At 54.1% G+C, this 26,874-nt stretch overlaps 1 protein-coding gene across 5 annotated transcripts in view; it reads right to left on the reverse strand.

The window, feature by feature from the left end:
• LOC121338186 (ankyrin repeat and fibronectin type-III domain-containing protein 1-like) overlaps nucleotides 1-26,874 on the reverse strand; it is a 252,262-nt gene that overhangs the window by 184,785 nt on the left and 40,603 nt on the right. The window contains exon 2 of one of the 5 annotated variants that reach the window (XM_041408924.1): nucleotides 16,146-16,196. The exons of the other annotated variants lie outside the window; for them this stretch is intronic. The gene's annotated coding sequence lies outside the window, so the exon portion shown is untranslated. The remainder of the gene's footprint in view (nucleotides 1-16,145; nucleotides 16,197-26,874) is intronic. 5 annotated transcript variants of the gene reach the window in all.

The raw sequence follows: 26,874 nt of genomic DNA on the forward strand, positions 1-26,874 counted from the left end.
CCATGGTCCCAGACCAGTGCTCTGCCAGCCTGGCTCACTGCTAAGCACCCCTGGCAGCAAACAGCAGCCTGGGAAGTGCCATGACTCTCCAGAGAGTTCCAGCCCACCCTGGAACCCCCCGGCTCATTCACAGCAGGCAGCGCCGTTCTCCCAGCCTAGTGACAGCAAAACAACACAACACTGATGTTCTCATCCACTTTGCAAAAGCTGCAGGAACCCCAGATCAGTTGTCCAGACCTTTCAGTTTACAAACAGCTCACTGAAAGAAGAGCTATATAGTATAACTTGCCTTTCCCTTCCATTTCTCCTCCATCCCACAGTGGAGCCTCTGTGCTTTTCCAGACAACACACAGAGCTGGGCACAAGTACCTCAAGGCTGGCACCACAAGGTAACACAAAGAACAACCCCCCAGACCTCAGCAAGCACCCCGAGTCCCTCCTGTGCTTCACCCACAGGTACCTGCACCCAGTTCTGCAGACAAATCCTCATATCCCTGCCATGCCCTGGGCTCCCATCCCTCATGGAGCAGTCCTGCTCCAAGCCTGTCACCTGGAGTTTCTCCTTCATCCATCACTGTCCCTGCTAGACAGAAAAAAAGTTGCTGCAATTAAATCAGCTGCTCCCCTGGGCTGGGCTTGGCTGGGGCGTTCACTCACATTGCCAGGCCCTGTCCCAGCACAGCTGCCCAGGGGACACCCTGATCCCCTGGTTTGTCACACTTGGGGCCTCCCATGCCCTGGGACAACTGTCCAGGTGATTGATTTAATAACAGGAGACAGCCATGCCACAGCCCCTCCTGCAGCACAGGGCTCAGGCTGGAGGAGCCTCCAGCTGACACAACGCAGAGGGACAAATCAGGACACACTCTGTGCCACAGCTGGGAGCAGAGGAGGGGGACAGAGGCTGAAGAGCTCCTGCAAGCAGCGCCTTTGCCCAAAAGCACCTTGAGTGAGATGATCTCCTGCAGGGCTCCACTTCTGCGCACAAGTCTGAGCTCACAAATTCTCAAGCCCAGCAGACTTACTCATCCCAGCTCACTCATGTTGCCTTATCTGGAGGCGTAGTTTAAAAATGCAGGAATATTATTTAAAACCGTAACTGCACACCTGCTGATTTCTGTTAGGTCCTATGAGAATGCGTGGGACCACTATATTTAGAATTTAATAACTCCAGTCAGTGCAAGCTCTCGACTGAGTACCTGCCTACGTCTGTTCCCTGTGGTCCCAGGGGATTATGCAGCTTTGGGAAGCGTGGTGGGAGCCTGGCTGCCCTGAGCAAGACCAGGGCAGGGCTGTGCTGAGGGCTGTTAGACATGACCCCGCTGAACCTGGGCTGAAGGACCTCTGGCATCTCCATGCGCGTGGAAATGTGGGAGCTGAGGATCTTATCTCCATGCTTCACTTGCCCACAACAGAATGAAGAAATGAAATAAAAGCAGAAAGCTGACCAGCAGAGCTGGAAGAAGCACCATCTAGAGCAAGGGCAGGGCCAGACATTGCAGCAGCTGCATTGTGTTGGCTTTTGGATCTCAGCCATGGAGATTTCCTGGGGCTTCTCAAGGTACAGACATTGGGGGGTAGGGGGGGAACAGGCAGAAGCTCAAGCAGCTGGGGTGACAAGTGACACTGATTTCAAAGCCTCCCACACTTCAATCAACACTTAGTTTTACTTTCATAATCAACCGCAGCGATCAAGGGAATGGGCTTGGTATCCACAGGTGCACTCGAGCCCTGTCACTGTGGGGGTCAGGGACACAGGAAATCTGTCCACACACTCGCATCCAGCCCAGAGGAGCTGCCCTGGAGCAGCTGCATGGCCCGGGGGCCAAACAGGCAGAGCACAGCTCCGTGCAACTTGAGCTTGGCCACACCAGAGCAGCCGGGCACACGCAGGACCGCTGCTTGGGGGAAGAGGGTCCACCAGCCCCACATGGCATTAAGCCCTGATGGGCAGTGGCCTTGGTGGCCACGTCTGATGCACAGTGAGCCACATTCCTGCATGAGGGGACAACTCAGACACAGAATGGTTTGGGCTGAAGGGACCTTAAAGCTCATCCCATTCCATTCCCTGCCATGGGCAGGGATGCCTTCCACCAGAGCAGGCTGCTCAGAGTCCCACATCCATAGCAAGCATACCCAGGAAATTTGGTATACGAGCTACACACCATCAATGCCACTTTTGTGTGGCTCACATTCCAGAGCTAGAAAGGCACCACAACATCTCCCTTTGCAGAGAAAACCACCCAACTCACTCCAAACCCCAAGGTTCAGGACAGTAGCACCCTGTGCATGGGGGTGGCACCTCCTCCTCTTCCTTGGGCCAGGCACTGGCACATGCTTGGCTGCACACAGCAAAGGCATGTCCTGTGCCCAGCAGCACCTGGACAACAGACCTTCCTCACACCCAGCTCCACAGCAGGACAGCAAAAACCTGAGGGCAGAAACCAGGGCTTCTGTCCACAATGCCAAAAAGCAACAGAACAAAGCTCCTGGCTCTGCCAGGAGTGTTTCCGGAGAAACGAGTGAGCAGGGAAGAGGCGACTCCTCTCCAGCCACCGAGGGAAGAGGGGAGACAGCGGCGGCTGTGCACGCCTCACTGTCTCAGCAGCAGCACAGGCAGCAGCAGGAGGGGCTCCAACTTCATTTGAATCTGTAGATATTTTAATTATCTTTACAGAGCACAAAGTACTCAGCAGCCAGGGAGGAAGGTAAGTGAACGCCTTGGTGTCTTTTTGCCCTGTGTGTCCCCTATGCAGACCTACACCCCACAGCAGCAGGGAGGCACCGACTGCAGGTCAGCAGGAGATTTGGGGACACACTGCTCAGGATGAGCCCACAAAAATGGGGAAGAGCCCAGAGCAGCACTGAATGCTACCTCTGTCCTACATGCTGCACAAAACATCCAAGGAGAAGCCACCCAGGCACAGAGCAATTTTCTTAATTGCAGTAACTGTATTTACATGCAAAACAAGGATGTGTGCAACCCCCCCAACACAACTCTGAGCACTTGCACGCTCCTAGATAATTTCCAGTCCGCCCAAAAGCCACCTTCCCATCCCCACTGTGATCCCCTCATCAATTCATAACCCGAACAAGCTGCAGATGAGCCATGTGTCTCTCTGCCCAGAAGAGCTCCCCTCTCCACTGCCCAGACCCTTCCAACATGACAGGAGGCTCCACCAGCATCTCACACACACAGATTTCACTTCACACGAGAAGCCACTTCTTGCTGCCCCTGCAGAGAGACCTCTGCATGGGGCAGGAGGAGGGAAGGGCGATTTTGGTGCAATGACCTCGCTCCTCTAATGAGGGGACAGTGCAGTGGCACAGCAGAGAGCACCAGGCAGAGGAAGGAAGGCACAGGTGCATGTGGTCACCCAGCAGACACCCAAGATGTGCCACCTGGAACGTTCCCTAGGCAGAGAGACAGATGCCAGGTCACACAGCCTGCCAGAGACATCCCGCAGCAATGAGCCGTGTGGGAGCCCCAGACAGGAATGGGGTGACACTCCCAGAGCCCTTGGCTTGCTCCCAGCCCCCTCCCAGCCCCAAGAGAGGTAAACAGAAAGCAAAGCACCGAGGATCGCACATGCCACCCCGCAGCCCCGGGCACACACGGAGGCACCAGGACAGTCGGGTCGCTGCCACGCCGTACCTGCACTCGGTGACGCTACAGCAACAGCTCCCGCTCCGCCGGCCCCAGCGCCTGGAGCGCAGCTCCGGCCTCGACTTCCTCAGGCTGAAATACTCCGTCAGCTTCCCAAACGAAGCCATGGCTCCCGCCGGTGTCCCTGCGTCCCTCTGCACGCTCGTGCATGCTACACCCCAGCTGTGCTCGCTGCCCCGTGCGCTCTGCCAGCCCTCAGCACCGGGAGGGAGCAGGGCCAGAGGGACCCAGCGCAGGGCAGGAATTCAGCCACCACCAGTGACTTGGACAGTCCACAGCGTGCTCCAGCGAGCCCTCAGATCTGGAGGGTGCTAAGTCCTGTCTCCCTGAGCCAAGCGCAGGTCACAGCTCAGGGCAGCTGGCGGCTGCACATGTATTTCATGTGATGCTGCAGAGCTGAGTGAAGGAGGAAGAGGAAAAATTAAAAGTGCTTGCTGGAAAGGGTCCCTCGGTAGCACTGGCACGGGTCTGCGAGCCCCCACGGCGAGTGGCACTGGGCAGGTGGAGGAGCTGCCCTCTGAGTAAGTGGCCCAGCGTGGCTGTGGTGGCCCTCGGATGAGGAAGGGGATGGGGTTTGATCTCAGAGGCGATGGGAAACCCCAAGAAATCAGCTGCTCAGACGAATTTCCAAGGGTCTGTTCTTACAGCTTGGAGAGGATCCCCGCTTGTTCTTCCCAAGGCTATTCAGAGTCCACCAGTTTTTCTCCCTCCCTATTTTCCAGAGCAGAAGGCACCCTCAGCTGCCAGCAGCACTCACCTACCATGACTTTCCAGCCTGTCACCAAACACCTGAGCCCAAGGAGAGGGACAGGCATTTAAATCAAGCGAGGCTGATCCAGTCAGAAGTCACCTGTGAGCTCTGCTCCCCATGCTCCGGCACAAAGCCTTTCCACAGCAGACAGCAGACACGGGGATGCTGCGAACCCAAAGGGAAATTCTCCTGCCAGCCCTCCCCTAGTCAGGAGCACTTGTCTCTGCATCCTCAGCGCCTGACGCCAGCTGGGCGGAGAAAAAACAAGGGCTTCAGAAAAAACCACCCAAACCTTGCTCCAGCCCCACGGAGCAAAGCCAGACCGAGTCAGTGAAGCATATCCAGGGGAAGGGGTGTCTGACGGCAACTCCCACCCATGCCAAGAGAGGAAACAGCACAGAAAACTGGTGGTTACTCAGCTGGCAGAGCCCCGGGCTCCCTGAACACCCTTTTATCCCTCTGGTGTGGATGCCATGTTAAAAAATAAACAACCTGCATTCATTGCTATTTCCCTGCTTAGAGCCATCCCCTGCAAGCAGCCCCCTCACCACCAGGGACGGCCATCCGCTGCCGAAAGCCCTTCCTGACCTCCACTTCCCTCCTCCCTTATTTTCTTTCTTTTCCTGTAGACTCTGGCTCAGCTTTCCCCTTGGAATCAAATGCCTGAGCAGCCGGGTGCTCCCCGCGGAGCACGGCCCAGGGACACCCGGGCAGCCGCCCCCGCCGGCTGCGTGTGACCGGCAGAGTCACCGTCCCCGTCACCGTCCCCGCCCGCGCTTTTTTGGGGGGGGATAATTCGTTTGCACCATCCCCACTCCCTGCTCCCCGTTCCGGGCATGCATGCCGGCTAACGGAGCGAGCCGCCGCAGACCTGCACACAAAGCAGGGGGCTGGCGATGCTCGGAGGGGCCCCGCGGCCATGGGGGACCCTGCCAGCACCTCCACCGGGCAGGGACACGGTCCCCGGGCACCTCCTCCGTGGCACACACGGGGAGGGAGAGGGGGGCTACTCCCCTCTCGCAGCTGGGGAAATAAAGCTGCTCACGCACTGCTCCGCACAGCCTCCCTCCCCCGGCTCCCACCTTCTCCCTCCGATGGGCTCCGCCGCAGCCGGGAGGGGTCCAGGGCGCTTCCCCGAATCGCTGGGCTTGTGCCGAGGGCAGAGCATCCGCCGGCTGGCTCCGTGCGGCGCAGCCAGAGCCGGTAACACTGTCACCCCTCTTATCTGCCATCAGCTCCCCGTTACCGACCACGGTGAAATGCAACACGTCAAAGGAGGTCAGAGGAGCCGGAGCAGAGCGGAGGAGACCGGGAGAGCAGAGGGGGCCGGCAGAAGACAGCTGGAAGCAGCCGAGGGGGAAATCAGAGAAAGGGAGGCAGAAAAGGACAAACTCTTGTTTCCCTGCTACGGGAAAAGGCACAGCAGCGGCTCTCCCGGAGGAAACTGCGCTGAGGCACACACACCTTGGAGCGTGAGCAGGACAGCGGGGTCACCTGGCAGCGGTGATGTTACCTGCTCCTGGCTATGCCAAGGCAACAGAAGAGGGGGCTGGACAGGGCAGCAGGAAGAGTGGAGAGGAAGAGCGGCGTTAATTTGAATCCCTCACTTCCCCCCTTCCTCCCACCACCTGGGAGGGCAAAGGAGCAGCGACGCTGCCCCAGGGATCCTCCTTCGGCATTTGCAAAGCAAAACTGATTGGGGACAGAAGGGCAATTTGGAAGATTCAGGAAAAAAAAAACAGCAGGACGATTCGACAGACTGGTGGACACAAAATCCAAGGAGCAAGGGAGACTTCCCCAGCATTCCAACTGCACGGGGGACACCCTACAGCCAGGGACACCACACATTCCTGCAGTACCCTGCTGTGAGGGGCAGGTAGGAGCCACAGCTCTTGGCTGGGAGTCAGGCTCCCTACAAGGTTGCAGAGCTCAGTCCCTGAGCCCAACTCGGAAAACAAACAGGAGAAAATGCCACCTTCATGAAACCTCTGGATAAGCTGGGGACGGTGGCTTTGAAGGTACCAATGCCTGAAAGCTCAGACAACTCCATAAACACCTCCATCTGTGCCCAAAAAGGGGATTCCAGCCCCACAGCCCCCCAGTCACCCTGGACCAGGCTGTCTGGGACCCATCTGACTGAAAGCACAACCAGTGCTGGCGCAGAGGCAGCACAGCTCCCACATCATTCCTCTGAGTTATAGCCTCTGCTTTTGTTCTGGTGCCTTGGGGCAAGGGAAGGGCTGTCTCCTTTGTCCCAAGGACATGGAACAGCCCTCAGGCCCATCCTTGCTCAAAGAAGAGTGGTCAGCCCTTCAAACAGGGCTGTCACACCACCTGGCTCCCAGAGGAGCTCGGTGCCTCCTATTAGGCAGCAGAGGCAATCTGCCAAGATATTGCTGAACTCTCTAATTTCACATTAACAATCTGCTGTGCTGGGGTTTGCAGCCACGCACTCAGCAATGCAACAGCTTCCCACTTCCACTTATCAGTGGAATGAAACACTTCATAAGCGAAACAGTGGTTTAATTTGCAGAGACATAAACTGATTTTTAAGAGGAGCTGTGGAGGAGATGTTAGAGCAGGAATCAGAACCCGCACAGCGCTGGGACTTGGGGGATGCTGAGCACAGCTGCACAGCCATCACCCAGCCCTGGCACAGGCATCTCACACCTCTGGCTGTGCCATTTGAGAGGAGAAAATATCCACAAGTCAAACACAGCCTGGTTGTCTGAGTCATCTCACACATTCCTGTGTATATACTGCTTTAGGCCCTAGAGACCAACATTCCCCATTTCAGAACCCTCCAAACACAATGAAGCCATCACAGATAAGGGAACCAGCACTGGTCCCAGCTTGCAAACAAACACAGTGCTTTTTCAGGCAGAAATCATCAGAGCTACATCCCAGCAGCTCAGACACCCTAAGTGCAAACTGGGAAGCTTCTCTGCCAGGTCCTGTGGCCAGCCAGCACAGTGGGACAAGCCAGACAGCCCTGGAAGGTGGCCCTTGCACCATTCTTGCAGCCCCCAGTCCCTATGCTCCTGAGCCCATTGTGAGCAAACCAGATCTGGTTACATCTCTGTGGCTTCCCAAGCAGCTTTTGCTCCAATTACACTTCTTAAATATGGATAGGCAGAAGCAGGGAAAGAGGAAAAGGGGGTTCTGTTGAGCTGGCAGCTCTTCCATCGACTCTTACAGTCCAAGAGGACCCTAACTGTATTTCTCCAGGGCTCACTCCACACCTAGACCACTCAACACCAGTTAAACACCAACTTTCCAGCCCAGACTCTTCTGGGGAGCTGCATCCCTAAAAGCCACTCAGCAGCTGATGCAGAGCCCATCCTGTTCCTCCTTCAGCCTTGCTTCCCACAGCTTATCCCTCCCCCAGGACAGCACAGGGGATGCTCACCAGTAACCAACATCCCAGTGTGTGGGGGAAGCAACCAAAACAGGTTTAAGCCATCATAATCTATACAAGCAAAACCTTGGCTGGTTTAAGGCTCCCTTTCTTTTTGTCCCTTTCCCAGGCTGGCTGATACCTGGAGAGCGGAACTCCAGCAATGCAGAGAACGGAGCCCAGCAGGATGCCCAAGTGCAGTCCTAGACTGGAGGAGTGACACTGAGCAGTGACAGCAGCAGAACAGTGTAGAAGCGCTGCCAGGTGGGCCAAAGGAGGAGGAGCTGGAGCCTGAGCAGCTCATCAGGAACAGAGCCAGAACAGGAGGCACTGCTGCCTGTCCTGTGGCAAAGGGGTCATTTCATTGTAACCCCAGTTTCTACCTGTTGTCATCAGAGTCCCTCTCCCCACAATGGAAAAATACCTGATGAGATCCCCAAAACTGGGTGAGAGGAAGGTTCCTAATCCTCCAAGAACATCTGTGTCCTCAGGTCAGATGGAAGAGAATTTCTTATGATCCTCTTAGTGCCAGCTGGGGAGGGACCGGCCCCTCCAAGTTACCTGGGAAGTCACCTGCAGGCACCATGGGGCCCTCAAAGGACTTTGGGGCAGGAATTTTCCACACTCCTGAAAACTGGCCACTGACGTCACACATCAGCTCCCAGTCAAATCTTTCAGCCAAATCAGAAGAATTTTGATAAACACTATATATTTTTTTTTTTTTTTAATTCTGAGCACTAATTCTTGGGGTTTAGGAAGTAAACTTCTTCCACTCTATTTTAAATATATCCACAGTGACTGAGGCCAAATTTTTCACTGCTGGTTAACCCAGCGTAACAGAAAATCATCAAATGTTTTGGGATAGCTATAAAAATAAAACTGGAATACATTATTTCACAAGGTGTTCAAAACCAATTATCAACATGTGCCTGTGAAGAAATATGTTAAATGTAAGTATGAACTGATTTAAGAAACAGTGCAAGAGACACTGGAACAAACCTGGAGGAGGTCATGGAGATGCCCCAAGGGCTGGAGCCAGGCTGGCAGAACTGGGCGTGCTCACCTGGAGAGGAGAAGGCTCCAGGGAGAGCTCAGAGCCCCTTCCAGAGCCTAAAGGGGCTCCAGGAGAGCTGGAGAGGGACTTTGGAGTGACAGAACAAGAGGGAATAGCTTCCCATTGGCCAAGGGCAAGACTAGATGGGATATTGGAAAGAAATTCCTCTCTGTGAGGGTACATGAGTGGCCTTGGCAGTGCTGAGGTAACAGCTGGACTCAATGATCTTGGAAGACTTTTCCAACCTCAATGATTCCATCCAGAATTCATCAAGAAATTTCATTATGATCCTAAATGTGCCCATGCTCTGTGCAAACATGAGCCCACAGTGGCACAACACACTGCAGGTCCTCTCTGGTGCCCAGTACCCTGGAGAAACACCTCTGGAGGCTCCTGGAGCCGACTCCTGGGAACAGCATGGATCTGGGAGTGACACACTTGCTGGCAGAGCTGTGGGGCCCTCTGGGAAGTGCTACATCTCAACACAGCTGTAATAAAGTGCAGAGTGTGCAAGAGGCTCAATAATTTCAGTCTAAGCAGGCACTTTGCTGTAATTGCCAGCTCTATTGCATTACTCACACACCTCCATGCCGGTACCTACCACGAGCCAGCCATATCAATTTACTGATTTACCCAATGTATCACTTAGCACAACCTCTCTAATTCCAGCAGCAAACCCAGATGTGCTGCCCAAATTAAGGTAAAATACCCTCATTCTCAAATTAAATTAAAATACCCTCTTTCCTGGAAATAACATAGAATCACATAGGGAGAGCACTGCACTACAAGGATGGGGAAGAGTTTCAAGGGGAAGCCACAGGAGGAGCAGCTGAGGGCACTTGGTTTGTTCAGCTGGAGGAGATGGAGCACAGAGCTCACTGGGGCTGCAGCTCCTCCCAAGGGGCAGCTCTGAACTCTGCTCTCTGTGACCAGGGACAGGAAATGGCTGGAGCTGTGCCAGGGGAGGGTCAGGTTGGATATCAGGAAAGGTTCTTCCCCAGAGGGTGCTGGGCACTGCCCAGGCTCCCCAGGGAATGGGCACAGCCCTGAGGCTGCCAGAGCTCCAGGAGCCTTTGGACAGCGCTGCCAGGGATGCCCAGGGTGGGATTGTTGGGGTGTCTGCAGGGCTGAGAATTAGACTCATGATCCATCCTTGTGGGTCCTTCCTCTGATTCTATGAAAATTCACCTTCCCAGAGAAGCACCCAGGAACAGAAGTGGAATCACCATCAAATCCAGCGTGGCAGCACAGAGGCAGCCCCAGCCCCTAGCACAGAGATGCTGGTGCTGATCCAGTGCTAGCCCACCTGCAGCAGCTGATCAGCAGCTATCCCTTTTTGGAGCAGCATGGGACATGCATGCTCCTGAAATCCAATTCCCTTTTTAACCCCTCGGATGGAAACTGCCAGGTTATTTCATCCCACTTCAAAAGGTTCTCCCCACTGGCAGCACTGTGCAGCTAAATCATGGGCACACAGGGATAATTACCTCCCAAAGCAGGGCTGGCCCAGGTGCTGCTCCCTGAAGGCTGCATAAAAACCTGGCTCAGGCTTGCAGGGAAGAGATAAGGGCAGGGAAAAGCAGCCAGCAGCACAGGCAGCTGGAGGTCACACAGGCCTTTAAATACTTGCTAAGTGACAAAAAAAAAAAAAAAGATAGAGAAAATTGGTTGATACCTCCTAAAAATCGTGTGTTGAGTTCAAAAGGACTTAAGAAAGTCTAAAATATCAACAGTGAGGTGATGGGAGCAAATACAGCCAATGCAGAAACAAAGGCAGGATACTTTGAGGACATTTGGAGCTGGCAGGGCTGTCTAATAGGCAAGGGGTGCTACCTCTGCTGAGCCATTCCCCAGTGCAGCCCCATTGGCTCTGCCCCCACACTGCTTGAGATCCACCCAAAATTCATTTGATCCCCAGGGAATGGTCCCAGCCCTGAGGCTGCCAGAGCTCCAGAAGTATTTGGACAACTCTGTCAGGGATGCACAGGGTGGGATTGTTGGGGTGTCTGTGCAGTCTGGGGGCTGGACTCAATGATCCTCGTGGGCCCCATCCAAGTCAGGACATTCTGTCATTCTTTCAAATCAAAAGGGACACACCCCCCAGATCCTGCCCAAGTGGGATAAACTGGGACATGTATAATCCCCACTTACTCAAGCAGCCTGGGAACAGACCCAGCTCACTGCATACCAGTTGTTCTTTTTCCCTGAAAAACAAGCCCTGGCAAAACCCAAAGCAAAAATTGGAAAACTCATTAACATGATCAAGGGTTTCAGAAAATGGAAAGGAGAATAATTCATGCAATTAGAGCCCAGCAAACTCCATCAGTCTTCAGAAAAAAATGATAATCAATATGGAGCAAGCAGTCTCCAGGCTGGGAGAGCAGGGGACTGGATCGATGCAGCTGCCGACATCCCACAGACAGCAGAGCTCCAAGGAGGAGCAGCCCCCTCCCACAGCTGACTCCTGAAAATTGTGTCCCCCACCACCCCTGTCACACCCAGGGCAACTGTTACAAGGGTTTTCTTAGCAAGCACACAACCCCTCCCTGCAGAGACTTCCCAAAAGGGGTCAGGACTCGCAGTCTTGTGGCTGGGGAAAGATGAAGCAGAAAAGGGACGGAGGGGTTGTGCCTAGCTGCCAGCCTGTGGGGCAAAGCCACCCCAGCCACACAACTGTCACTGTGTGTTGTGCTGTCCCCACTCCTCCTGGTGGCTGTTCAGGGAGCCTCTGCTGCTCCCTTCACCCCAGCCGTGTGCCCACAGCTTCCTAAACTACCTGTGACTGCCGGGCACTGCCATGGCTGGGATGTCCCCTCATGAGGCTCACCAGGGCAGGGAGGGGGCACCAGTGGCCACAGGCTGGAGAGGGATCAAAATTCAATTAACAGCCAGGCATAGGAGATCACCTCATACACAACAAAATGAGCTGGATGACCATCTGACCTCTCAGCACTGCCTGCTTGGCATGGCCTGCTTGGAAGAGAATTATGGATAAATCACAGAATCAGGGAATCACAGAATGATTTGGATTGGAAGGGACCTTAAAGCCCATCTCGTTCCACCCTCTGCCATGGCAGGGACACCTTCCACTGCCCCAGGCTGCTCCAAGCCCCATCCAGCCTGGCCTTGGACACTGCCAGGATCCAGGGGCAGCCACAGCTGCTCTGGGCACCCTGTGCCAGGGCCTGCCCACCCTGCCAGGGAAAAATCTCCTAATATGCAACAGCCTCTCTGGGAAATGACTCATCCACAGGCTCAAGCTTCCCTCTGATTTTTATGAAGTCCTTCCACTGATCCCATGGCCATGGAGGCACAGTCCTGAGCACCTCTCCTTCCCAGGGCTTCACGACTCAAGCTGGACCTTTGAGCACTGGCAGCAGACCCAGCCTGGCAGCTGGGATTGGTGTGGTAGAAGAGTCTGTCCCAGGAGGAGATGGTGCTTGGACCCCAGGGGAATTTGAACCCTCCCTACTTCCCAAACAAGCACCACATCCCTCAGGAAGCACTGGCCCAGAGGGGCGCAGACATCCTCATCAAGCCCAGGATTCAACACCAGGCACCCTTTCTATTTCCAACCATTTTCTTTTCACCTCTCAAGCAGTAATTATTTCATTTCTGCATCAAAACAGAATCTATTAAAATCTTACTTCTTCCCCAAACAATAGATTAACGTAATCCTCTTACACCACTGAGCTGGCCCTGCCTGTTGCAGTCAATGATTGCAAACTTTCAAGCCTGGAGTAAAATTTTAACTTTTCCTGTCAAAGCTCTGAACAGCACAATCACCAGCTAGACAGGGATGTTTGGTTTACTCAAAATAAGGCTTTCCATTTAAATTAAGACCAAAGATTTCCCCCAGGTTATAGCAATTTAATTAAAACAAAGTCAAAACAAACCTCTACAACTTCTGAAATGCTAGTTGTGTAAAATGAAAACCTCCAGGACTGCCAGAGTACAGAGCCCAAATAGCACCCAAAAGAAAACAAATACTTTGACTTATTTCAGGAGAATAAGACAACTGACAAAGCAAATCACATCCGATCCTTCACAATATAGGCAAAATATTTAAAGCCCCACTGGGCAGGACAAAGACAATTATCCAGATGGTCAGTGCCACCAAAATGAGCAGTTGCATGGTGAGACTCCTCACCTGAGAGGATTTACCCAATGTATCACTTAGCACAGCCTCTCTAATTCCAGCAGCCAACCCAGATGTGCTGCCCAAATTAAGGTAAAATACCCTCATTCTCAAATTAAATTAAAATACCCTCTTTCCTGGAAATAACATAGAATCACATAGGGAGAGCACTGCACTACAAGGATGGGGAAGAGTTTCAAGGGGAAGCCATAGGAGGAACTCTGCTGCTATACAGCTCCAAGGCATTGCTGTCCCTTCTCACACCCCACATGCAGGCAGCAGGCACAGGGCTCCAGTCACGGAGCTGCCTGGGGCATTCACATCAGCTCCCTAAGCTCTGGCACCTCAGGGACACCCACAGGCCTGGAAGTTGGTGGGATTAGCTCTGCATGAGGCAGCCACACACTGGGGTTCCAGGAGGCCCTCCATTTTCCAGCATGAGCACTGAGGAACCCGGTTGCTTCCAGAAGCCTGCTCCACATGCTCACGCTATGCCAGGAGTGCATGGCTCAAACCCAACTCCACAGCCCTGTGTGCTGCTGCTGTGGACAAAGGATGCAGAAAAGGAGAGACCCTTCCATCCTACACTGTCTGCAGCATCAGCTCTTCTCACCTCCATCCCCACCTGTACCTCACTGCTGCCTTCAAAGGATGCTGCTGCGCTGACAGAGGGAAGGGAAACGCCAGGGAGGTGTCTGTGCAGGCTGATGGGAACTGGCTGTGGGACAGGTCTGTGTCACACTACGAAACTCACACCACCAGCAGAAAGAAGCAGAAATTACTCAGCTCAGCTGATCTGCTGAGAACCAAAACACAACTCAGTCCAACCACAGTGCCTCAGCTCTGGAGTGAGCTGACTCATCCCATGCCAAGCACTGGACCCAGCACAGGGGCAGGGGAAGGAGGAGACTCCTTCCAGGGCTGGCGGTCTGAACCTTGCCCCAGCACCCACCAGGGGATGAGCAATGAGCAGTTGTGCCCTCAAGAACTGTGGGGAGACAACACTCCAGCCCTTGCAAAGCATCCTAGGATCTTGCCAGAGCCTGGAGCACACCAGGAAAGGCACTATAACTACTGCACATGCAGCACGTTCAAACCCCAACATTTAAGTGCTAGCTGGCCAGAGGGTTTAGCCAAGGGGCTTTCTGCCAAACAGATGGGGTCAAAGATGCCCTGGGCTCTCACCAGAACTCAGTGCCCTTCCCCAAAGAGAGGGGGCAGCTGTAAGGCAACACCTTTTATGAACACCCCACTAGGGTCTGTCAAGCTGTGCCAGGACACAGGGGAAGCGGAGCACACCTTGCCTGCAGTGTGGAGGAAGAAGGTCCAGCATCGCAGCCACGTCCCACAGCAGAAAACCCTCCAAACTTCCAACCTCATGATGTCAATGTGGTGAGAAAAATAACTCACAGCACGTGCTCTGCACAGGCACTGCTAGGAAACAGCAACCACTGACAGGAGGGAAACACCTTTTGCTTAAAAGAGAAAGTGAATTAGAAATGGAAATTTCTACATGTTACCAGCTGCCATGTGAGAGGAGATGGTGGAGCACAAGGCACTGAGGTCAGTTGTTCTCCCTGTCAAATACCTAAAAGCAGCATCACAAGTGTGTGACAGAACAGGCTGCTTACTACATCTGCTCTCATCAGCGTATGAACACACAGGTTGTCTTCAGCTAAAATGCCAAAGAATCCATCCCTTAGTATCCCCAAATGAGAAAAAAAAAACCTCGAAGTACACCAAAGATTTGTCCATCATGTTCCTGTGAGCCGTTGCTCAGCCCAACACTCAGAGACAGCAGCACACCTCAGCCCGTCGGTAGGACCAGCACCAAGCACCTGCAGGGCTGAGCAGCGGCCGAGAGCCTCTGCCAGCGCCTCAGGCAGCTCTGGGAGCGGGGGCTTGGCCCCCAGTGCTGGAGAGCCCCATCCGACATGACTGCCGCCCCCCGGCAGCACAGCAGGCTCTCTCGGTGCCCGAGGCCTGCAGAAGACACAGGTGGGAGTCACAGGGAGCACCATGACAGCAGCACAAAGCTGCCCTGCCCGCTCCCTCCCTGCTCGGCGGCGCCCAGGCTCAGCCATGGCAGATGAGCTGAAGGGCAGAGGCCAGGCCTCGGGCCCTGGGAATGGCCGCGGGCTCAGGGCCGGGCCGCCAGGGGCAGGCACAGCTCGGCGGGGCGGCTCGGCATTGTGCAATCCCACGCGATCAACATCGGGACGTGTCCCCTCCCACAGGCCTGCAGCAAAACTCAGGGTGCTGCTTTCCCTCCCAGGCCGGGCTCAGGAAGGGCTCTTAGGCTTCTTCCAGGCTGGAGCCCCTCTGCTCTGGAGCCAGGCTGGCAGAGCTGGGCGTGCTCCCCTGGAGAGGAGAAGGCTCCAGGGACACCTCAGAGCCCCTTGCAGGGACTAAAGGGGCTCCAGGAGAGCTGGAGAGGGACTGGGGACAAGGCATGGAGGGACAGGACACAGGGAATGGCTTCCACTGCCAGAGGGCAGGGCTGGATGGGATATTGGGAAGGAATTGTTCCCTGGCAGGGTGGGCAGGCCCTGGCACAGGGTGCCCAGAGCAGCTGTGGCTGCCCCTGGATCCCTGGCAGTGTCCATGGCCAGGCTGGATGGGGCTTGGAGCACCTTGGGATAGGGAACCGTGGAACGGAATGAGCTTTAATATCCCTCCAACCCAAACCATCCTGGGATTCTACTTTCCTGCATAGTTATCCCAGTTGCCAAAAGCTCCCTACCTGGTGCCAGGCTGGCTTGAGGGCACAGGAGTTGTTTCCCCAGCTGTAACACCTCAGCAGAAAAAGGGGGAAAACAAGAAAAAGGAAGGAAAAAAGGAAGATTGCATCTTAGCCCAAGTTATCCAGTGCTGAATGTCACTGCTTTGATCCCCAGCTCCCTGGCAGCAGCTCTCTGCCCTTTTGTCACACTATGGTCTCATCCACTGTCAGACCCCCAAACCCACCTCAGCTTTCACTTGCAGTGGAAGGAGCTGGCACGTTTGTGAGCCCCCAGTCCACATCCACAAGTGTCAGCTCAGGCCTGGGACATGCAGGGAAAATTCCTTACTCCCAAAGGCCTCAAAAGAAATTCTAGAAAAAGAAGCCACAACCTTACCAAAATCATGAGCCCTCACCATTCTCTTCAGAGTTGTTCCAAATCACCCGGATCTGCGCACAGCATCCCTCTGGCAACATATAAAAAGCAAAAGCTGAACACAGGCAGCCACATTTCAAATGCAGAAGCTGATGGGTTTCCCTGGTGCAGCCTCACATTGCTCATCTCCATGGGTCCCACCACAGCTCTGCCCTCATCTTGAGGCCCACAGCATCCCTACAGGAAGCAGCAGTTTGGGGATGTTCAGCAAACCCCTGGGGCTCCTTCACATCAGCTGCTGCAGAGCATGGACAGAGTAGGGCCACAGAGTGAGGGCAACCAGCCCCCATGGATGGGCAAGGCCACCCCGTGCTGCCCTGCAGCATTCAGGCTGCCAAAAACAGTCTGGAACTTTTTCACTCCAATATCCTCAGGCTCTGCCTAGCTGGGCCATGGCTCCAACTCAGCTGTGTCTTTCCAGCCATTCACTTTCCACCAAAGCTCAGCTTTCCCTGACCCACATGCAGGAGAACACGTTTTAAAAGGTCACTCTGCATTTCATGCATGGAGCAAGGAAAATTGCAAACAAGCAGTGAAGGTGGGAAGTACCAGAGGACATCAGACAGGCCACACTGTCACTGCTGGCAGGCTGGTGCTGTCCCAGCCAGGCAGAGATGGGAGCTGCCAGCAGAGCAGCCAGACCTGTGAACGCTCATGGATGAATGCTCTTGCAACAGCACAAGCAGCCCCAAGGGGCTCAGGAATAAGATGAAGTGATGATAGGGCAGCTCTGGCACTTGGAGCAGCTTTCCTGCTACAGACACTCAGCCCAGAGCACAGGAATGGCAGTGTCTGAGCCAGGTGTCACCTCTGGGGCACATCTGCCACATTGGGTGCCACTGCCTGGGAGGTTGGTCATGGCTGAAATCCACCTGAGTCACCTCCAGACACAGGCAGTGAGTCCAGCCCTGGTGGAGGGTAAGGGCCAGGACTCCTCTGGCCCCAGACTAGGTCCTGGCATCCCAAGAATCCAGCCACAGGATCACAGAGAGGTGCTCAGAGCTAAGGCTGTTTCAAGACAACAAGATGCAAATAAAAATAGATAACATGAAAATTAAAAATAAATAAATAAAGATGCAAAGCATCTTTTTCATCCACAGAAAAGCCTCATGCAGAACTCCAGCTGCAGGAGCCAAGCTGTGCAATTCAAGCTCAATAACCCTCCCTCCAGCCTCACAGCTCTGGTGACCAGTGATATCTAGACTCCCCAGGGAACAGTCACAGCCCCAAGGCTGCCAGAGCTCAGGGATGCATGGGGTGGGATTGTTGTGGTGCCTGTGCAGGGCCAGGAGTTGGACTCCATGATCCTCATGAGTTTTTTCCCACTCAGGATATTCCATGATTCTATGATAAGTATGAAGATGTCCCAGCCATCCTCAGGCCCCTTTTCCTTGGGAAGCTGCATCCCCTGCTGAACTCTGCCTGATTTGCAGATGTATCTTTGTTACCTCCCACTATTTGCAGAGGAACATATCAGATTAAGGTGCCTCCCAGGCACCAGCTTTGAGTCTTTGATTTACTCTTTCATGGGTCACTGTCTCTGCAAATGTCTATCAAAGGCAATTGCCAGCACAGTCAACAGCTGCACCTGTGGTTGTGCACAAAAAATGAAGGAGGCTTTCCTCCCAAATTACTCCTGCCTCACAGAGAACACTGTGAGGGCAGAAAGCAAGGGACAGAAAGGAAGAAAAGGTCAGAGCATGCAGCAAATGCAACATAAAAGTCAAATCAGCACAAGTAGGATGGGACAGCGTGAGCTGGGTTAGCAGAGCCCTCCCTCTCCCCTGCCCAGGAGCAGGGCAGGCAGCACCAGGCTCAGCAAAATGTCACCTCATTTCCAAAAGGCATTTTATAAAAAAAGCTGCCAAAAAATGACAGTCAGCAACCCTGAAACTCTTTAAGAAATTGGGACAAGCAAGGATTTTTGAGCATGGAAATAAAAGAAATCACAAGCAGAAGCAACCTGCTGGAACAGGGTTTTTGGTAGCAGCCCTGCAACAGCACATCCCAAATCCTATGCAGTTTATCTCTCATTGTTCCAATTGATGTGACCCAAGTACACACAACACAGAGAGGACCCTGCTTCCCTGACACAGAGAGGATGTGGCATTACAGTAAAGGACAGGGAGAAAGCAGAGGAGCAACAAGGCCCTTTGCCACCCCAAAGGCTCCAACTGCACCACCTCCAGCTACTCCAAAGGGGAAAGCCTCTTGGGTAACATCAGGGCAGTGCAAGAGCTCCACAGCAAAGGCAGGGAGACTGACTCTTCTCCCTTAGCAGCTGGCTGGATTAAAGATTTAATGCAATGGGTCCCTTTGGAAAAAAATTACACAGGCTATTAAGAAAGATGTGCCTTTCATCTGATGAAATCCAGCAAACATTGCAGCTACCCAGGCACCCAAGTGGCCCTGTGGAGCAAAGGAAAAGCTGCAGTTGCTCTCGTGAGCCCTTTCTGGATGCAGGAACCAATGGGTAAAGCAGCAGCTCCATTAGCAGTAAAGCAAATGTGCAGACACAGCCGTGCCATGCCTGTGGAGAGTGAGGCAGACCTTGATTCCAAGGGAAGAAGCAAAGGAATGCTCACTGCTTCCCACTGGAATCCAGGGGCTCCCAAGTCTGCAGGAACAGGACAAACAGCCCCAGGTGAGGGGCAGCAGGGAGCTTCAACCCCTCCCAGGGTCTTCCTTCCCAGAGAAGAGCGAGTTACACAGCTGTCCCCCTCCAGACTGTGGCACCTTGGAATCCAAAGCACTTGCTGGTTCTGACAGCAGGCAGGAATTAACCCCGGCTCCCCCACCCAGGGTGATGGGACCAGAGGAGCACAGGCTGTCACAGCATCATATGGATCATCATATGCTAAAGAATCTCATGGTTTTGGGGAGCCAGAGATGGGAGATGACCCGGTTTAGTACAGCATTATCAAGGGTGCAGCAAGTGCAACTTCCTAAGCAGCACAGACTAATCAAACTGGACTCCAACACCCCCTCACCTTCACAATGGAACCTGAGCAGTAAAACATTGGACTTGTCCAGGGAAAAGCAGATGCAGGGGAAGAGTTCACACAGCATTGGCATCCACAGAGCCCTTTCTGCAGAGCAAACCCATCCACCCAGCACAAGGCACCTGCAGATAATTTTCCCAGGGAACCAGAGCTGACACCCTGGGCTCGCTCACAGATGCAGGGAGCATTTCCAGGTCCTCAGTGTGAGTTTCCCAGTCCAGCCACCTGCACATCTCACACTCTTTCCTGCTCTCTGGGCTTACAGATGCCAAAGGGAACCTGTTGGCTTGGATGCTGTGCCAGGCTCCACTGCAGAGATCCAGGTGCTTTCACAAACACACGATGTCTGGAGGAAGGTTACACTCATGGGTAACACTCCTTTGCAGTGGATCTCTGGTGCGGTTCGCTTCCCACAGGCTGCATACACCTGGAGATGGGTGCTTGAAGCAATTGCCCCCACCACCTTCACTGTTGTATAGTGCTTTGCTCCTTGGAAAGGCCATTTCACAGTCCCAGCCTGGCTCTGGAAACATACCATGCAGCCAAGCACCACCCTGTGGTGTCGTTCCTCATGCCACAGGGCTGGGCTCTGTTCCATAAACACATCCTGTCCTTCACTCACTCCCCACCACTGTCCTCATCCTCCAGATCCTCCCAGCTGCCCGTAGCAGGGTGAAACTGAGCCACTCACATCCTCTCCCAACCCTTCCCCATTCCCTTTAAACCCCTCACGGTTCAGGAGCTTGTGTGAAAGCTCCTGCAGGACCCAGATGAAGGTGGACTTACAGAAGGAAATAACAGCTAAAATTCAGTTGCTCTGATCCAAGCAAAGATGCCCACAGATTTTCAAATCCAACAGGGAATATTGGAAAAACTGGAAAAGAGATGCCTGCACACTGCCTGAGATGACAACTTGGTGCGAAATGCCGACTCCTGCCATCGGTGTGGGAGGCATGGGCAGGCTGCAGGGCACTGCCCTGGGCTGGCCCTTTGGGGTGACAGCAGCTCCTCACCTACGTCCCCCAGCACTCACAAAGCTCACGGGGCTGCTGCAGGCAGAGCACTCCCCACCTCCACAATCTTTTGCTACAGGAGCCAGCATGGATCCAGCAGAGCAACCCTCCCCAAAGCCACGTTGCTACCCCATGAAAGTAGGTGGGTTTGGGGAGAGCCTCAGCACCCAGTGACTGCAGCCCCATGAGCAGCCCCAGCAGCTGCACACCCCTGTTTGTCAGCTGAACGTGTCAGCTTTGAGCACTGGTGCTTCTGGCAGCCCCCTGCGGCCAAGGAGAGAGCGCAAACACATCCCTCTGCTCAGCTGGTGAGCAGCTATTTGCAGGTTTTTAATAAGTCATTCACTGTTTATTGCAATCATTCTGCCAAAACACAAACAACAAGCATTGCAGTCACAACCAGCAAAGCTGCCTGTTCACACAGGTCAGGGAAACAGACATTTTGGGTACTGCCTTCTGAAAAGGGGGTTTGCAGAACCCTGGGTGGCCTGGGCTTGTCCAGGACAAGCTCAGCCTCCTGCCAAAGCCCCTGTGCTGAACAACAGACAGCAACACAATCACTCCCTGCAGAAGTTCTCCTGAGGAGCTCATGTTCTCTCCAGGCACTTTTTGGCAGGGCTTCAGGGAACCCAGCAGAGCCCTGGGTCTCTCCCCCACCTTCCCACAACTGCAGCAAAGGACCAAGCCCCCGAGTCACCCCCCAGCACTGCAGATGGGTCCAAGGGCTGCTGACAGCCTCTTCACATTGCTTCCTCCCAAAACACCATGGGAAAAGCACAGAAAGGAGCGAACTGCTAACCTGCCCTTACTTTGCTGTTAAACAGGGAACCCGTTTTCATCAACACATCAAGAGCCTGTGGAGATCAAGGGAATACATTCCTCCATACACTCTCCAGGGCATGGAGCTATTTGCAACCTGAAAAACAGCTGCTGTCACTGCACATCTGAGGAATGATCCTGAGCAAAACAACATGGCTTTAAAGGAACAAGTACTACCCACACTGCAGCGTGTTGCATGCTCCCTCCGAAGTGCCTCTGGATAGACTGGGAAGCGATTTGCAGGGAGGACCAGCACCATCCCACCCACAGAAAGAGGGCACAAGGTTCTCCCAAACCCCAGCACTACCACCAGATCTCTGCAGATCTGCTGCTGGCAGCGCCTCCCCAGGGGACTCCAGAGATCCCTGTGGCCAAGGCCCCCTGTGAAAGCCCTGGCCAAGGTGGAGGTGCCCACCCCAAACTGGGAGGCTGAAACAGGACCTTGGGGACATCAGTCACAGGGACCTCCAGGGAGGAGGAACAGAAGCATGAGCTGAAATTGTGTCATTGAAGACCAGAATTAGGTTTTCTGCTTAAACAGAGTGAAAACAAATAGAAGGACCAGAGCAAGACACAACTACATTTTGATGTGCTCCCCCGTAGGCACCTGCACAGCGGATGTGCCCTGGGACACCTGGGGACAGACCAGCACCTGTCCAGAAGCCAGGAACACTGAGCAAGTTGGCCTACAGTGCTAGGAGTAGACATTACCCTCCCTCCCCATACTCTCTGAATAATTAATCCTCCAGAAATTACTGAAGTCTTTAACTAAGCCAGCTCAGCAAATGTAGAAAGGAATTTCTAGGTCAGAACTACAAGCATTGGGGAGGGGAAAAAAAGAAAAAAGAGCCTTACTGATCTGCCTCCTGTTCATTCCCAAGGGATTAGCACCCTGCTCTGCCTCTCCCTGCCAGAGCCAGCACTTCCTAGCAAGAGCTTAGGTGGGAATCACACCTTGTCATCCTGACATCTCTGACACCTCAGCTGCCTCTGACACCACCAGAGCACATTTCTGTGCAGAGCATCTCTCTCCATCTCACACAGCTCACTCCCAGCACCGAGAGGGAAGCACCCCATGACAATCATATTTGTTGCATCCCTCCCGCTTCAGTGGCTTTGATGTCTTAACCACCATCTTCTGCACAGGCGTTTTCTCTCTCCCCAGAGCTGTAACCCAGCATGGAGCTCACCGCAGAAGCCTCAGGAGAACCAGATTTCATAGCACCAGAGAAAGAGCAGCCTCTGTGAAGCCTCTCTCAGCCCACCCATGTGGTACCATCCATCACCGTGCCCAGAGCACAGGGGGCAGGCAGGTGACTAAGTTCAAGGGACAGCAGCAACTCCCACAGGGCACTGGGGGACAGATGCTCCTTCAGCAGGCGCTGTACCCAATGCTCCAAAAGCACGAGGTCTGTCCTCCTTGGGAGAAAACCCTTGTGAAAATGAAGAATTCTTCAAGAAGATGGAACTTCTATGAGATAGATACAGATATTTGGCCACCCAAGAGAGACTGGTGCTGAGTGAAGAGAGCACACAGAGGTGAGGTGGCAGAAGGAAATGGGATCAAGACAGGGGGGAGGGTTGAGCACGGATGAGGGGTTCCAGCAGTGCATCACAGTCCCACAAGTGCCAGAGCCATAGGAGCAGCAGTGCCCAGCTGCCCTCTTGTGCCCCCACACACCATGGGGACATAAATCACTCCCCTCCTGGGGATCCACCCTGCAACAGCTCCAGTCTCCTGCTACTCCCTCCTCTCCTCCCACCTTAATCTGGAAAGCAGGGGGGCTGCATGGGGGATCAGAGACAGGGGCAGTGCTTGCAGTTTCCCAGTTCTCAAGGAAAGTACTCACCCTGAAACTCCACTGTGGGAGCAAGGAAGAGGGGACAGAGGGCTCTAGTGGCAGCTGCCCCAGCCCCCTCCCCCACGACCATCCCCATGCAGACAGGAAGGAAACACAGAGGGATCAGACTCCTGCTGGGAGCCTGGGGCAGAGCCTGCTCTCACCTTTGCTCAGGCATTCAAACAACCCTGACCCCCATTCCTACAAACTCTGGGCAGCCGAGGAGGTTGTAGGAACTGTCCACAGGCTCCTCCCAAGTTCTCCCTGACCATACACCTGCTTGTCTTTTCCTTCGGGTTAACCTGAAGGACACTGCAGTCCATACTTGCACTTGGAGAACCTACAGCAAACATCCCCCAAGGTCCTGAGTGTGAACCTACATCCATCAAGCCCCTATCCCAGCTCCAGCACTCTCAGCTTGTCCCTGCACTATTCACAGGTTGGTTTTTCCACCTACTCCTTCTGCAGTCTGAGACAGACATGAACAAAGGGAGAACACAGGGCAGGGAGTAAGGGAGCAACAATGCAGAGGGTTGGTCCCACACCTATTGGGGTACACACTCTCCAAGGGGCTCCATCACTCTGTCCTGTGGCAGGAGCACTGAAATCTTGCTGGAATGGGGATATCCCACATTCCTTTCTCTCACCCACATGGCAGCAGGGCAGATGGCAAAGGCTGAGGTTGGTGCAATGCCATCTGAGCAGGACCACATGCTCTTGGGATGAACCCTCCTGCCTGCTCCGAGGGGGTGGGCAGCCAGAGGACAGGTCCCTGCAGGAGCAAGGGGACCCTGGGAGACAGACAGGGTCAGCACAGCAGCTCTGTGCCCCAGGCAGGGTCTGGCTTTCGGGGGTGCCGGGGACCCAGAGCAGCAGCAAGGGCGGCACGGCCGGCACCCCCTGCCCATCCCCTCGAGGGTGGCAGGGTGGCTGCAGACAATGCCACATTGACAGCCACTCGCTCCAGCCCATCTGCAGCTCCGGGAGCCCGGGGCACACAAAGCCACCGCTGGGCCAGGGCAAGCCTGCCAAGGCAGGGACACAGACCCGCCTTTGTGTCTGCAAAGGCAAAGTTAGCTTTGGGGAGAAGATGGAGGAGAGCTCCACCACTGGAACAGTGCTTTGGCTGCTTTTCACTTGGAGATGATAACCCACATGCAGACAGCAGCAGAAGTATCCAACACCCCCCTTCTCCTGCTGCCCACTCATGAGACCAGGTAGGGGGCCCATCATAGGTACCCCCTTGTACAAGGGCCTGGAGCACGCAGAGGGGGCATGAGAGCACTCTCATAGCAACAGAAGACCAAGACAAGAGGGGTTTCATACAGTCACAGAATGGTTTGGGTTTGAGTTAGGAGAGACCTTAAAGCCCATCCCATTCCCACGCCCTGCCGTGGGCAGGGACACCTTCCCCTACCCCAGGGTGCTCCAGGCCCTGTCCAGGCTGACCTTGGACACTTCCAGAGATCCAGGGGCAGACACAGCTTCTCTGGGCAACCTGTGCCAGGGCCTGCCCACCCTCACAGCCAAGAATTTCTTCCCAATAACCCATCTAACCATGTCCTCTGGCAGTGGGAAGCCATTTCCTTTGTTCCATCATTCCAGGCCCTTGTCCCAACTCCCTCTCCAGCTCTCTTGTAACCTCTCCTCTTGTATGGTTTTACACATCTCAGCTTAAAATCCCTTTATGATCCCTGTTTTTCTTTTGCCCCCAGATTGGCAGAGAGCCAAAGAGTTCCTTCAGGAGACTAAAGAAAAGCAGGGGCTGTGCCCCTGCCCTTGGACCTGGCCCATCCTGTCCCTCCCCAGCACTTGCACTTCACATCCCTGCCAGCAATGATTTCCATATGCAGAAAAACAAATCCTCAAGGACAACAGGTTTTATCCCACTTCCTTCATTTCCCAGCTCTGGGATGAGAGCAGCGCTGCTGCCTGCAGCGAGCCAGCAGCCTGTCCTCAGTGCTGCCCATGTCACACAACAGCACACTGCCTTCACCCCCACACCCCTGGGGTCACTCTCAAGTGATCTCAGCATGGATCTCATAGGTAGGAATATTTAGCAGTGGTCGCTGATGGCTGCTGAACAGCCAGGACAGCTCAGCCAGCACACGCTTCCAAAGGGATGATCCTCTCTGAAAAGGAAAATTCCCCCTGCAACTTAATGCAAAAAGCAACACCAAATACAAAGGGAATCAGGAAAACTGTTTTCCCCACTCTAGAAAGTGATGTCATGGATGGAGATTAAACAGGTGTGTTTAACCACTGCTGCAGTCAGACTGTCAGATGTGACAATACTGTTCTCACTCCACAGGGAGCATGGCCTGAGTGGCCCTTTGCAGGGTCCATCCCCCCCTCGCCCAGGGACTGTCACAGCAGCTGCTCCTGGGCTCCGGGCAGCTCACAGTCCGTGTGCCAGCACACAGCCACCCGTGCTCTGCCTCCCAGCCAGCCTGTGCCCCTGCAAGGGACAGACATGGTGAGCCTACCCAGCAGTGACCTGGGTGATCCCCACACACCGGCAGCGGTCCGTGATGGTGAGTGACACCTGAGTCCTGCACAGGAGAGCAGCCCCATGGCCAGCACAGCTAAGCTTCCCACCCACACAGGGACACAAACCCCAGGGACCTCTGCTCCACCACTGTCCCACCCAGCAGCTTCAGCTCACCCCGTCTCTCAGGCCTGAGCAATGAGCTCAGTTTAGATGAACTTAATGGCCTCAACATGAAGGATGGAAGGTTTAGATTGGATACTGGGAAGAAACTCTTCCCTGTGAGGGTGGGCAGGCCCTGGCACAGGGTGCCCAGAGAAGCTGTGGCTGCCCCTGGATCCCTGGAAGTGTCCAAGGCACTTTTTGGCAGGGCTGCAGGGAATCAAGCAGGGCTGTGGGTCCTGGTTGTGTCCACGTTGGACAGGGCTTAGAGCAACCTGGGATAGTGGAAGGTATCCCTGCCCATGGCAGGGGGTAGAATGAGATGAACTTTAATGTGTCTTCCAACCCAAACCATTCCATGATTCTATGATCCCAGCAGCCATGAGCCTGAGTCTGTGAGGAGACAAACCTCCCTTCCTTGCTCTGACATTAAAGCAGGACATGCTGCCCTCTTTTGGGATGATTATCAATCACTGGACTGATGAGAGATTGCATTAGCTAATGGATTACATTAATTTCTTATTCAGCAGTAAAAAGCAGATGTGTGAGTAGGAACTATGGACTTCTACATTCACATATCCTTTCTCCCCTCTATTTGGCACCAGCAGCCAAAATTTATTCATGCTTCCTCCTGACCCCAGCAGACATGCACAGTTTGGCAAGAGTGCCCAATGCATTCTCTCACTGCCACCCTGATGATCATTTATTAATTACATGGCCCCGTGCTTGTTAGCCTGCAGCCTGGGGTGTTAGGAGAGATGTGCCCTGTTCAGAAGCCAAGGCACAAGGACAAAGTGCTGGGGAAAGAGAAACCCTCCCCCAGGAGTGGGAACTGGTGAGGATCAGTCACACAATAGGAGGAAAAAGCCCAGCACCATTTACCCAGGCTGTCCTGGGCCAGCTTGCACTCCAGAGAGCATGGAGATGGGAAGGACAAGGGCTAAACGGGGTGAGACATCAGCAGACACTGCTGTGGGCTGAAGGGGCTCCTGTCCTAGGGAACAGCTGATGCACAGGGAGCCTTGGCCAGGGGGAGCCACAGCCCCTCTCGTGGCACGGTGCAGGCTCCCCTGAGAGGACGCTCACTGGGATTTTGTTAGCAAGTAGCAGGGAGTACAGGGAACTGCCAAAAGCTGTCAGGAGAGAAACCTTCAGCATCAAGTTTTCCTCCATTAGAGATAATAGAGGAAAAACTCACGCACTAAAAAGAGGCCTCTCAGTGCTTTTTGCACACAACTGCTCCATTTTCCTCTGTTTCAGCTCATGACACCTGTGCTTTTAGCCCCCAAGCCCTGACATGCCTGTCACTCACTGCCTGTTGCACGTTCACCCTGTGACAGACAGAAAAAGGCGGCTGCCAGCTTTCAGCATCACTGAATTTCAG

This window comes from Onychostruthus taczanowskii, unplaced genomic scaffold, assembly GCF_017590055.1.
Source record: "Onychostruthus taczanowskii isolate IOZ18803 unplaced genomic scaffold, ASM1759005v1 scaffold10, whole genome shotgun sequence".
NCBI lineage: Eukaryota > Metazoa > Chordata > Aves > Passeriformes > Passeridae > Onychostruthus > Onychostruthus taczanowskii.